Raw genomic sequence first — 12,031 nt, 5'->3', positions numbered from 1 at the left:
TGGGGTTGTACTCATCCTTCTTCTTCCTCCAAACACGGCGAGTGGAGTTTAGACCAAAAAGCTCTATTTTTGTCTCAACAGACCACATGACCTTCTCCCATTCCTCCTCTGGATCATCCAGATGGTCATTGGCAAACTTCAGACGGGCCTGGACATGCGCTGGCTTGAGCAGGGGGACCTTGCGTGCACTGCAGGATTTTAATCCATGACGGCGTAGTGTGTTACTAATGGTTTTCTTTGAGACTGTGGTCCCAGCTCTCTTCAGGTCATTGACCAGGTCCTGCCATGTAGTTCTGGGCTGATCCCTCACCTTCCTCATGATCATTGATGCCCCACGAGGTGAGATCTTGCATGGAGCCCCAGACCGAGGGTGATTGACCGTCATCTTGAACTTCTTCCATTTTCTAATAATTGCGCCAACAGTTGATGCCTTCTCACCAAGCTGCTTGCCTATTGTCCTGTAGCCCATCCCAGCCTTGTGCAGGTCTACAATTTGATCCCTGATGTCCTTACACAGCTCTCTGGCCTTGGCCATTGTGGAGAGGTTGGAGTCTGTTTGATTGAGTGTGTGGACAGGTGTCTTTTATACAGGTAATGATTTCAAACAGGTGCAGTTAATACAGGTAATGAGTGGAGAACAGGAGGGCTTCTTAAAGAAAAACTAACAGGTCTGTGAGAGCCGGAATTCTTACTGGTTGGTAGGTGATCAAATACTTATGTCATGCAATAAAATGCAAATGAATTACTTAAAAATCATACAATGTGATTTTCTGGATTTTTTAGATTCTGTCTCTCACAGTTGAAGTGTACCTATGATAAAAATTACAGACCTCTACATGCTTTGTAAGTAGGAAAACCTGCAAAATCGGCAGTGTATCAAATACTTGTTCTCCCCACTGTATATATATATATATATTTTTCACATTGTTTCCAAACTGATATGTGACACAAAAATAACATGCAAAACAGGCATATTTTGTTTTTTGTTGCTAAAAATGTGGGGTTCAAAACAGGTGGGGCTCTGCCCTACCTGCCCTGAATGACGGGTCGCCATGTTTATGAGAAATATATGTTAAATGTACTTAAGGTGTATTCAAAGTATATTTGTTTTGCTCTTTATCTAAAGTACCAATCAAATATGTTCCTCCAAAAATTATGAAGTAGGGGGCAGAGCCAAAAAATATGAGTTAATGAACCCTCTGAGGCTTTACACTTGTCACACAGTGGGGAGATGTGGGGGTAAATTCTATGTAATTTGGTTTTGGAGTAATGAAGTCTATGCATGACTTTGTATAGTATCAATTGATATCTGGCATTGATGGAACAGGAGTGAATTCTAGACAGGGCTTCTCCCCATATATCATCTGAGATCTCAATATTTAACTCTTTACCCCAGGTCTCCTTGAGATGACTAGTAGAGGCCTCAAACTGTGAGATGAGGTGTTTTGAGTTGGGAGGGCGTTGTACAAATCATAAAATGAATGTTGTACAGGGAGGGTGTCAACATTTTGAATTTTCCCTTTGATAGTGTCTGACCTGTAAATAACGGAAAAAATGTGAATGGGAGAGATTGAATGTATTCTTTAATTGTAGGAACAATGCTAATTGCTTATCTATGTAAAAGTATTCAATTGTGGCCAGTCCCATCTCCCTCCATTCAACAAACACCTTATCAAACCGAGATGGAACAAAAGAATGAACATGCTTAATAAACATGCTTAATCTGGTTGAAAATTCTTAAATAATTTCTCAAAACAAAGTTGTTGCCTGTCAGTTTGTTTGGGCACTCTGCTTTCAAGAAAATCAAGGCTGGAAGAGAGGAATTTGTTACAGACTTGACCTCCATATTTAGCCACAGGGGGGCAACATTGTCCAACTTATCAGGGAAAGCCAGTTGCCAGTGTGTTAATGCCCTGGCATTTGCAGCCCAGTAAAAATGCTTAAAGATGGGTAGGCCTAAGCTGCCACTTTCCTTGGACTTTTGCAAGTGGGCTTTACAAATACGATGGTTTTTGTAACCCCAGCCAAATGACAAGATTGTCGAGTCCAAAGTCTTAAATAATGATGAGGTAAGAAAAATTTGAAGATTCTGGCAAAGATAAAGGAACCTGGGAAGAGAAACCATTTTTATGGCATTAATGCACCCCATCATAGAAAGAGGCAATATTCTACAGCTCTCTATGTTTTGTTTAAGCTTTGCAACTAGCTCACTGTAGTTAAGCTTAAAGATAAGCTTTGGAATCCTAGGTATTTTTAGTTCCAGGTAGGTGAAGGGGTCATGCACCACTTTAAATGGTATCCTCTCTAGCTCACTTGCTGTAATATTATCTGAGATTCACACGAGATCACTTTTTCCCCAATTTATTGAATAGCCAGATAGTTTGCCAAATGAATTAATTAAGTCTAGTAGGTTAGGGACAGAGGCTACTGGGTCCGAGAGGTATAAAAACCCATCTTCTGCATATAACGAAATGCGGCTTTCTATGTTTCCTACTTTAAGACCTTGGATATTAGGATGATCCCTTATTTGTATCGCCAGGGGTTCAAGAGCGACAGCAAAGAGCAGAGGACTGATTGGGCAACCCTGCTGGATAGATCTATGTAGTTCAAAGGGACTGGATTTGTCGCTGTTGGTCAGAGTAGAGGATGTTGGGCAGGCATTGAGCATTTTGACCCAGTCGATAAATGAGTCGCCAAATCCAAATCTAGTGAGTGCTTCGAACATGCATGACCATTCTATTTGGTCAAACGTTTTTGAGCATCTAGCCATATAATAGCCACCTTGGAGCCTTTCCCATGACTTGCATATAGAATGTTAAGCAGCCTGTGCACATTAGAAAAAGAGAACCTGCCGGGAATAAACCCTGTCTGATCCGGATCAATAATGGTTGTTACATGTTTGTTCAACCTATTAGCAAGCACTTTGGTGAGAATTACTTTATCGAAATTAAGCAATGCTATTGGTCTATAATTTGCAGGATCTATTACCTCTCTGCCTTTTTTTAACAGAAGGCAAATATTGGCTTCATACAAAGCCCCTCATTTTGGCAGGCTGATGGAATCGAAGAGGGCTGCTGCATCAGAACTAGAAGCATCGGATTTGGAAGATTATAACTGAGTAAAATTCTTTGAAGTAGTTGTTTATCTCTTTAGGATCTGTCAGCAAGATGCCCGCCTTAGACCGGATTTTATGGATTGCTCTATTAGCCTGTGCACCCTTTAGTTGTCTAGCCAGCAAACTTTCCGGTTTGTCCCCTAGTTCAAATTGTTTTTGTCTCAGCTTTAATAGGAGGTTACTGACCTGAGAACCAAGAATAGAATTGTATTCATGTTTCAATTTCAAAACATTGTTGTAGTCAACCTGAGAGAGTGAAGTTCTGTATGTCTCCTCCAAAGCTGGGATTTTTTTTTCTATCTCTTCCAGTCGCATGCAATTCCCTTTTTTTTTATGGCAGACTCATATGAAATATGACCTCTCATAACCACTTTAAAAGTTTCCCATAGTGTAGAATCAGATACCACTCCTGTGTCAATAGTCTTGAGAAATTCATTCAACTTGGCTGTCATGCAGTCAATGAATGCTTGGTCTGTGAGCAAGGAGGGGTTAAAATGCCAACCATAATTCTGTTTTGGTAAAGAAAGATTGAGGGACAACATAATTGGACTGTGGTCACTTATTTAGATGCTATGGTAACCCGCTCTCCCCACTGCTTCCCCAAATGAAGCACTCTTCTCCCCATCTCACGTAAATGAGGACCGCTGGGCATGATGGCTAGAACAGACCCAATATTATGCTAGCAAGCTAACAACGGTTAGACTTAACTAACAGCCCTCTCCGCGGTTGTTGGAAAACAAATGAATAAGTTACCGTTTATGAATAAACATAAAATCCTCTGTTTGCTCAGTCATTATCCCAGAAGTTTGTGGCGAGTGATTTCCCCCTTTCAGGGGGTTTGCTGTAGTTTTGATACGTAGCTTGCAGCCTCTTCGGGCTTGGTGAAGACTCTTGTCATGCCGTTGTGATGAACATGTAGCTTGGCTGGAAAACGCAGGCTGTATTTCACCTCCGCCTCTCTCATGGTGTGCATCACATCTCGGAATGCGCGTCGTTGCTCCATCACCTCCATGGTGTAGTCGGGGAAGATGAGAACCTTTTGGTCTTTGTATTCCATAGCTCGCTGTCGTCCATGTCGCTAATGAGCTCCTTTTCCTGAAAGTGATGTAGGCTTGCGATTATGGTGCGCAGCTTGGCACCTGGTGAGGCTTCGCCTGTAGAGAACGGTGTGCGTGGTCAATGATGAGGGGCTTTGGGAAGTTGTCATCGCCCAGTAGCTTGTTCTTCGTCCTCCAAAATCCTCACAAGTTTGATGTTCAGCCTGCAACTCCTGCCTTCTAAATCGAGAACCTTAGCTTGGAGCGCCTAGTCCTTCTTTTTAAGCTGCGCGCAGGTGGTTTCCAGGCCTCCGATCCCGTTGTCATGATCAGACAGGGCCTCATCAGCTGTGTCCATGCGGCCCTTCAATTTGGCGTGTGCTGTGAGGCTGATCGTTGATCGTTTTTATAACATTTGTTGACACATTGCCGTGGCAGAATCTTGCTGCTGGGTATCTGGAGAGTTGTTGTTATTAGTACTCAAAATGGCGCTAGCTGCTGCTTGTTGGGCCTGGGCCTTGGTCAACTTTGCGTTAATGGTAGCTAACGCACTTTTGTACATCGCGCTGTTCCTTACATTTGATCTTACAGTGCCTTGCGAAAGTATTCACCCCCCTTGGCATTTTTCCTATTTTGTTGCCTTACAACCTGGAATTAAAATTGATTTTGGGGGGATTTGTATCATTTGATTTACACAACATGCCTACCACTTTGAAGATGCAAAATATTTGTTATTGTGAAACAAACAAGAAATAAGACAAAAAACTGAAAACTTGAGCGTGCATAACTATTCAACCCCCCAAAGTCAATACTTTGTAGAGCCACCTTTTGCAGCAATTACAGCTGCAAGTCTCTTGGGGTATGTCTCTATAAGCTTGGCATATCTAGCCACTGGGATTTTTGCCCATTCTTCAAGGCAAAACTGCTCCAGCTCCTTCAAGTTGGATGGGTTCCGCTGGTGTACAGCAATCTTTAAGTCATACCACAGATTCTCAATTGGATTGAGGTCTGGGCTTTAACTAGGCCATTCCAATACATTTAAATGTTTCCCCTTAAACCACTCGAGTGTTGCTTTAGCAGTATGCTTAGGGTCATTGTCCTGCTGGAAGGTGAACCTCCATCCCAGTCTCAAATCTCTGGAAGACTGAAACAGGTTTCCCTCAAGAATTCCCGTGTATTTAGCGCCATCCACCATTCCTTCAATTCTGACCAGTTTCCCAGTCCCTGCTGATGAAAAGCATCCCCACAGCATAATGCTGCCACCACCATGCTTCACTGTGGGGATGATGTTCTCAGGATGATGAGAGGTGTTGGGTTTGCGCCAGACATAGCATTTTCCTTGATGGCCAAAAAGCTCAATTTTAGTCTCATCTGACCAGAGTGCCTTTTCTTTAAGCAATGGCTTTTTTCTGGCCACTCTTCCATAAAGCCCAGCTCTGTGGAGTGTACGGCTTAAAGTGGTCCTATGGACAGATACTCCAATCTCCGCTCTGGAGCTTTGCAGCTCCTTCAAGGTAATATTTGGTCTCTTTGTTGCCTCTCTGATTAATGCCCTCCTTGCCTGAACCGTGAGTTTTGGTGGGCGGCCCTCTCTTGGCAAGTTTGTTGTGGGTCCATATTCTTTAAAAAATGTTATAATGGATTTAATGGTGCTCAGTGGGATGTTCAAAGTTTCTGACATTTTTTTATAACCCAACCCTGATCTGTACTTCTCCACAACTTTGTTCCTGACCTGTTTGGAGAGCTCCTTGGTCTTCATGGTGCCGCTTGCTTAGTTTTGCCCCTTGCTTAGTGGTGTTGCAGACTCTGGGGCCTTTCAGAACAGGTGTATGTATACTGAGATCATGTGACAGATCATGTGACACTTAGATTGCACACAGGTGGACTTTATTTAACTAATTATGTGACTTCTGAAGGTAATTGGTTGCACCAGATCTTATTTAGGGGCTTCATTGCAAAGGGGGTGAATACATATGTACGCACCACTTTTCCGTTATTTATTTTTTAGAATTATTTTCTTTCACTTCACCAATTTTGACTATTTTGTGTATGTCCATTACATGAAATCCGAATAAAAATCAATTTAAATTACAGGTTATAATGCAACAAAATAGGAAAAATGGCAAGGGGGATGAATACTTTTGCAAGGCACTGTATTTTAGCGCCCAAAAAACTTAATACTTCCAGGTCAACTGTAATATGAATACCATTGTAAAGCACAGTTTCTCCCCTTTCCAGCAAAGTCAATGACGAGACCTTCATGCTGCCTGTGATTGAAGAAAGCAATGGAGCTCCGCCGGGTCTTTAAAAAAATGGTGGGTGGGGAAGCGAAAGCCACCTGGTCATAGTGAAAGGGTGTGTGGGGAACTGGGTTTTTTCACCCGACTTGTCCAACTTATCACCTCTAAAATTTAAATAAAACACTATAAAGAGTTTATATGTCACGGTTTTTGAGAGTCATGATGGAAACATTTACAATTGATTGAATTAACTATTGATGAACTCACAAGTAATTAACATTACACTCACCATTGATCATTTCCTGTTTTTAATCTGCGAGAGAAGCACTACACCTGGTGTAAAGAGGCTGTACAGCACAGAATGAGTTGAATAATGCGGGCCGTACGTTATGTCGTGACATGTCAAACATTAACTTACAGCGTCAGCGGGGTCCGTTTTTTCAACTTTTCTCCAATACTATTGGGCCATTACCATGTCAATCAACTCTGAATTGAAACTTAGTTCACACCCCGGACTTTGATGCCAACATAGTCGCTACAGTCCCATTAGTTTTCATTACAGCCTCGTTTGAATGCCGCGGTTGCCCACATATGTACGGAACGGAGTTAGCTACCGTTAGCTGTTCTGTACATTTTCGTCGCCATATTTCACTTTTTCGCTGTTAGTTAGTGCCTGGGGAATATACTAAACGACTTGTATATTTTTTTTGGGGGGGGAACTTGGAAATAAAACAGTAAAAACGTTAGATTTCAAAATATGCGGAGAGGAGATCTGAAGGAACGCTTCTACTCCATACGCATGCGCACTAGTGCCCCAATGATCATGCTGTTTAATCAGCTTCTTGATATGCCACACCTGTAAGGTGAATGGATTATCTTGGCAAAGGAGAAATGCTCACTAACAGGGATTTAAACAAATTTGTGCACAACATTTGAGAGAAATAAGCTTTTTGTGCTTATTGAACATTTCTGGGATCTTTTATTTCAGTTCATGGAACATGGGACCAACACTTTACATGTTGCGTTGATATTTCTGTTCAGTGTATTTCAAACACACATTTTTTATAATTTATGGTCATAAATTCATAAAAGCACAGACCACACACAATCACACATTTGAAACTTAAGAGCATTTATTGAGAGGCAGAGTGAGGGAGCAAGAGCTTAATAGAGCCTTTGAAATTGAACAGCCTTGTGTGAGCCACATCTGCTAATAATTCAGGATCTATACAATTTTCTATTCCCTCCTCCGGATTTGAAACATCATGTCCATTGTGTTGCAGCATTTTTTCATCTTCTTTAAATGTGTATTTTGGCAGATCACAACCGAGAGGTGCATACACCGCCACCTACTGTACTGGAGTTTGAGGCCGGTCACGGCCTCCCTATTCATCAATTTCTCTACGTCGCCGATTTTAATTGGCTGATACGGAATTTGAACCGGATATAATCACGGCCAGCTGTGCAGGTTAGCACAGGGCTAAGTCTGTCAGGTTCTGATGAGAACAGCTAACGTATAGTGGTCCTCTGTAGCTCAGCTGGTAGAGCACGGCGCTTGTAACGCCAAGGTAGTGGGTTCGATCCCCGGGACCACCCATACACAAAAAAATGTATGCACGCATGACTGTAAGTTGCTTTGGATAAAAGCGTCTGCTAAATGACATATTAAAATTAAATTAACTATTAAAAATTAAATTAAATATAGTGTTTGATCACATGCAACTACGTTGACGATTTTAATTTGCTGATGCGCATTTTGAGATAGAGAAACTGAAACTTTTTGTAACGTCCACAAGTATGGCCCTGTCTGTTTTGCCCCAAGGTTGCGCATGTATCGGTTTTGTTGCTAAACAACCCACCCATCTCGTCGGATCATTTGTTTATTAGTCTTTTGACCAATCACATCCGATCTTTGTTCACAAGATGGCCCCACGGAGTTGGCTTAGAATTAAAGGATTATTGACAACATGTAAACTGTATTTCCTCTCAAAATGTTTTTTGAAAACAAAAACAATTGCACAATGAGTCAAAACACCTCAAAAGTAGACTAAAATACGTATTTTCCAGACGTTGATGTTAAGTTCATTTTAGGTTCTGAATGAAAGGTGTAAATACGTATTTTACGGATGTTTAAAATACGTATTTTACGGACATAAAAAATATGTATTTTACGGACGTTGAAAATATGTATTTTCATGAAGTTGAAATCAGGTTCATTTTTGGTTCTGAATGAAAGTTGAAAATGCGTATTTTCCGGACATTGAAATCAGGTTCATTTTCGGTTCTGATTGAAAGTTGAAAAGACGTCATTTAGAGAAACGTTGTCTTTTTTTGGTAATTGATATTATGGCCAAATTTCAAATGCACATAAGACGCGTTCACACTGCTCCTTAGCCCGCTGCTTAGCCCTGGGCTAAGGGAGATTTTAGCCCGGGGCTAAGCGAGTGTTCACACTTGCACGTTCTAAAGTGGGCTAGCACCAATCTTAGCCCAGGGCTAGTTGGCTCTGCTCCGGCAGGGTTGGCACCAACTTTTTGGGGCTAGCCCCAGAAACACAGTACCAAAATAGTCAGTGTGAAACGGGGTCAAGAACAACTCATAGAATTTTCACTCTCCAATCACGAAAGCTGCACTTTCACTGAATTTGCATAGGCTTGTGATGCGTTCTGCAGCTATTTTGATAAGTAAATGTATACTATTTCATTCTTCCATCTGAGGATAAAACCGGACATCTGTGCAAATACTTTGGTTGCTATGGCTAACAAAAAAAAACGGTTGCTATGCAAGTTGGCTTATGTGTTCTCACGATTTCCATCTGTTTTCATAGCTTTTCAATTGACATTTGATAAGATATTACTATCCATGATAATAATATTGTTGCGTGACACAGGCTAAGCTAGCCCAGGGCTAAGAACAATGCAGTGTGAAAAGGCCTATACATTCTCAATAAAGTAAGCATTGTAACACAACTATTTTGTATTACTTTATTATAGGAAAGAGGAGCCAACTGAATATATAATATTTGTTATTGCTCCCATCTGTTACGTGCACTTACTAGCTTTTTCAAAAGCTTTAAAACTGGCCGCAATGATGTTCAAAGTAGGCCAACCTATAAAAGAAACCAACAGACCAGTTCAACTACAATAACATTCCCAGTAACAGTTACAGAAATGTATTTTCTTAATATGACTTTGATACTTTATGTTGTTGTTTATCTACCTTAGTTGAATGCACTGTACAACTGAATGCATTCAACTGAAATGTGTCTTACGCATTTAACCCAACCCCTCTGAATCAGAGATGTGCGGGGGGCTGCCTTAATCGACATCCACGTCATCGGCGCCCGGGGAACAGTGGGTTGGTTAACTGTCTTGATCATGGGCAGAACGACAGATTTTAACCTCGGTTACTGGCCCAATGCTCCTACCCGCCAGGCTACCATAGACATTTATGCTTTATTCCATGCTTTGTTTCACAAGTTTGGACAGTACAGTACGGCACAGTTCAGTACAGTAGAGCACAGTAGAGTACAGTAGAGTACACTATGGTACAGAACAGTAGATAGAGTACAGTACAGTATAGTTTAATTCAGTAGAGTACAGTACAGTTTAGTTCAGTAGAGTACATTAGAGTAAAGGAAGGTACAATATAGTACAATTTACTGTACTATACTGTGCTGTACTGTACTCTACTGTACTGAACTATACTATTACTTGACTGCACTGTACTCTATTGTACTCTACTGTATTGTACTGTACTACACTCTACTTTTCTTTACTGTACTGTAAAGTACTGTACTCTGCTGTGCTCTACTGTACTGTACTGTGCTGTCCAAACTTGTGAAACATAGACGTCTATGTTTGGGCCAAATCAAGGCCGGACCGGACCAGAAAAAGACATCCGAACAGGACCCAAAGGCCTAAAGGCCATGGTATCAATAACAAGATACAATGAGCTGAAAAGAGTCACCTACGATTCCCCACATGGCAGCTTGCCATTGTTGCTAGTTATCTGACCGTCCAGAATCATAACAACACACACGCGCAGCCTAGGTCGTCCCTTGTACAGGATAGTAGGTTACTTTTATTTACTTTTCAATAGGCAACTACTTGTAATACTCTTCAATAATCTCCTTGTACCTAGAGAGTATCTTGAGAGAATGTTATGAGGAATTTGTCTTGATGTTGGATTTTTCTACAAAACACATTTGATGATGTTCATTGTAAAAGCATTCAAAACAATTATTATCTCTATAAATGGCTCTCATACCTCTACTCAGGGAACTATCTCACCTGACTCACTTAATCAAGGGATTGATGATTAGTTGACAAGTTGAATCTGGGATATATTCATTATGTGATTCTGTTGCAAAACGTTTAGTCTGTTGCAAAAACATTTTGCAACGAAAATGAGAGTTTCTATTGGACAAATTCAGGTTGGTCCCGTTTCGTTCCGTTTGCTCTGTTTGCTTCTGTTTGGTTCTCAAACGGTAAATGGTTCCCATTGTAAGACGTAATGAACACCCCAGGTGTGCGAGCTCTGGAATAGATAAAATACATGGAATGGATAAGGGTCCCTGAGGAGAGGTTTTAGAACAATATCACTCACAGTGTAATGTAATGGTTATATTTTACCAGTAGAGTGCATCATTGCCTTCTTATTGTTAAATGAGCGCCCTAGTTGGCCAGAGAATGTTTTTTATGTATTACTAGTATATGTACAGGTAACTGACAAAATAAACAAAACACGTGAGTAAATGAGGGATACAAAGTATATTGAAAGCAGGTACTTCCACACAGGTGTGGTTCCTGACTTAATTAAGCAATTAACATCCCTTCATAATAATAATGCCATTTAGCAGACGCTTTTATCCAAAGCGACTTACAGTCATGTGTGCATACATTTTTACGTATGGGTGGTACCGGGGATCGAACCCACTACCCTGGCGTTACAAGCGCCATGCTCTACCAATTGAGCTACAGAGGACCACATGCCTAGGGTCATGTATAAAAATGCAGAGTTGCCCATTATTATTTGGCTACCATGGCTAGAACAAGAGACCTCAGTGACTGGAAGAGATGTCTCAAAGGAGTGTAGGGGATTTAAAGGGTGTGTGTGTGTGTCTGTGTCTGTCTCAGTCACCAAATTTCAACCCAATTGAACACTTATGGGAGATTCTGGAGTGGCACCTGAGAAAGCATTTTCCACCCCTATCAACAAAACACCAAATGTTGGAATTTCCCATGGAAGAATGGGGTCGCATCCCTGTAATAGAGTTCCAAACACTTGTAGAATCTATGCCAAGGCGCATTGAAGCTGTTCTGGCGGCTCGTGGTGGCCCAACGCCCTATTAAGACACTTTATGTTGGTGTTTCCATTATTTTTGCAGTACAGTGTCATAGCCAATGAAACAAACAGATGGGGAATCTTGAGGAGGACAGTGGTTGGTTGATAGTTGTTGTTGTGTGTTGCCGCAGAGTCACAGCAAATTTAGTGTCCTCACTCGATCAATTAGAAGGTCAGCATTCTCACTGTCCAGCAGTTTTTTATGATTATAATGGTTATTTATGACTTTGCTTATAGACACCCTAATCTGGAGGGACATTGTACAGATGGACATTGTTTGCGAGCCCACTCTG

Source organism: Coregonus lavaretus, assembly GCF_964263955.1.
Source record: "Coregonus lavaretus genome assembly, chromosome: 10".
Lineage (NCBI taxonomy): Eukaryota > Metazoa > Chordata > Actinopteri > Salmoniformes > Salmonidae > Coregonus > Coregonus lavaretus.
The sequence above is the reverse complement of the archived record's forward strand: the minus strand, read 5'-3'. Positions refer to the sequence as shown.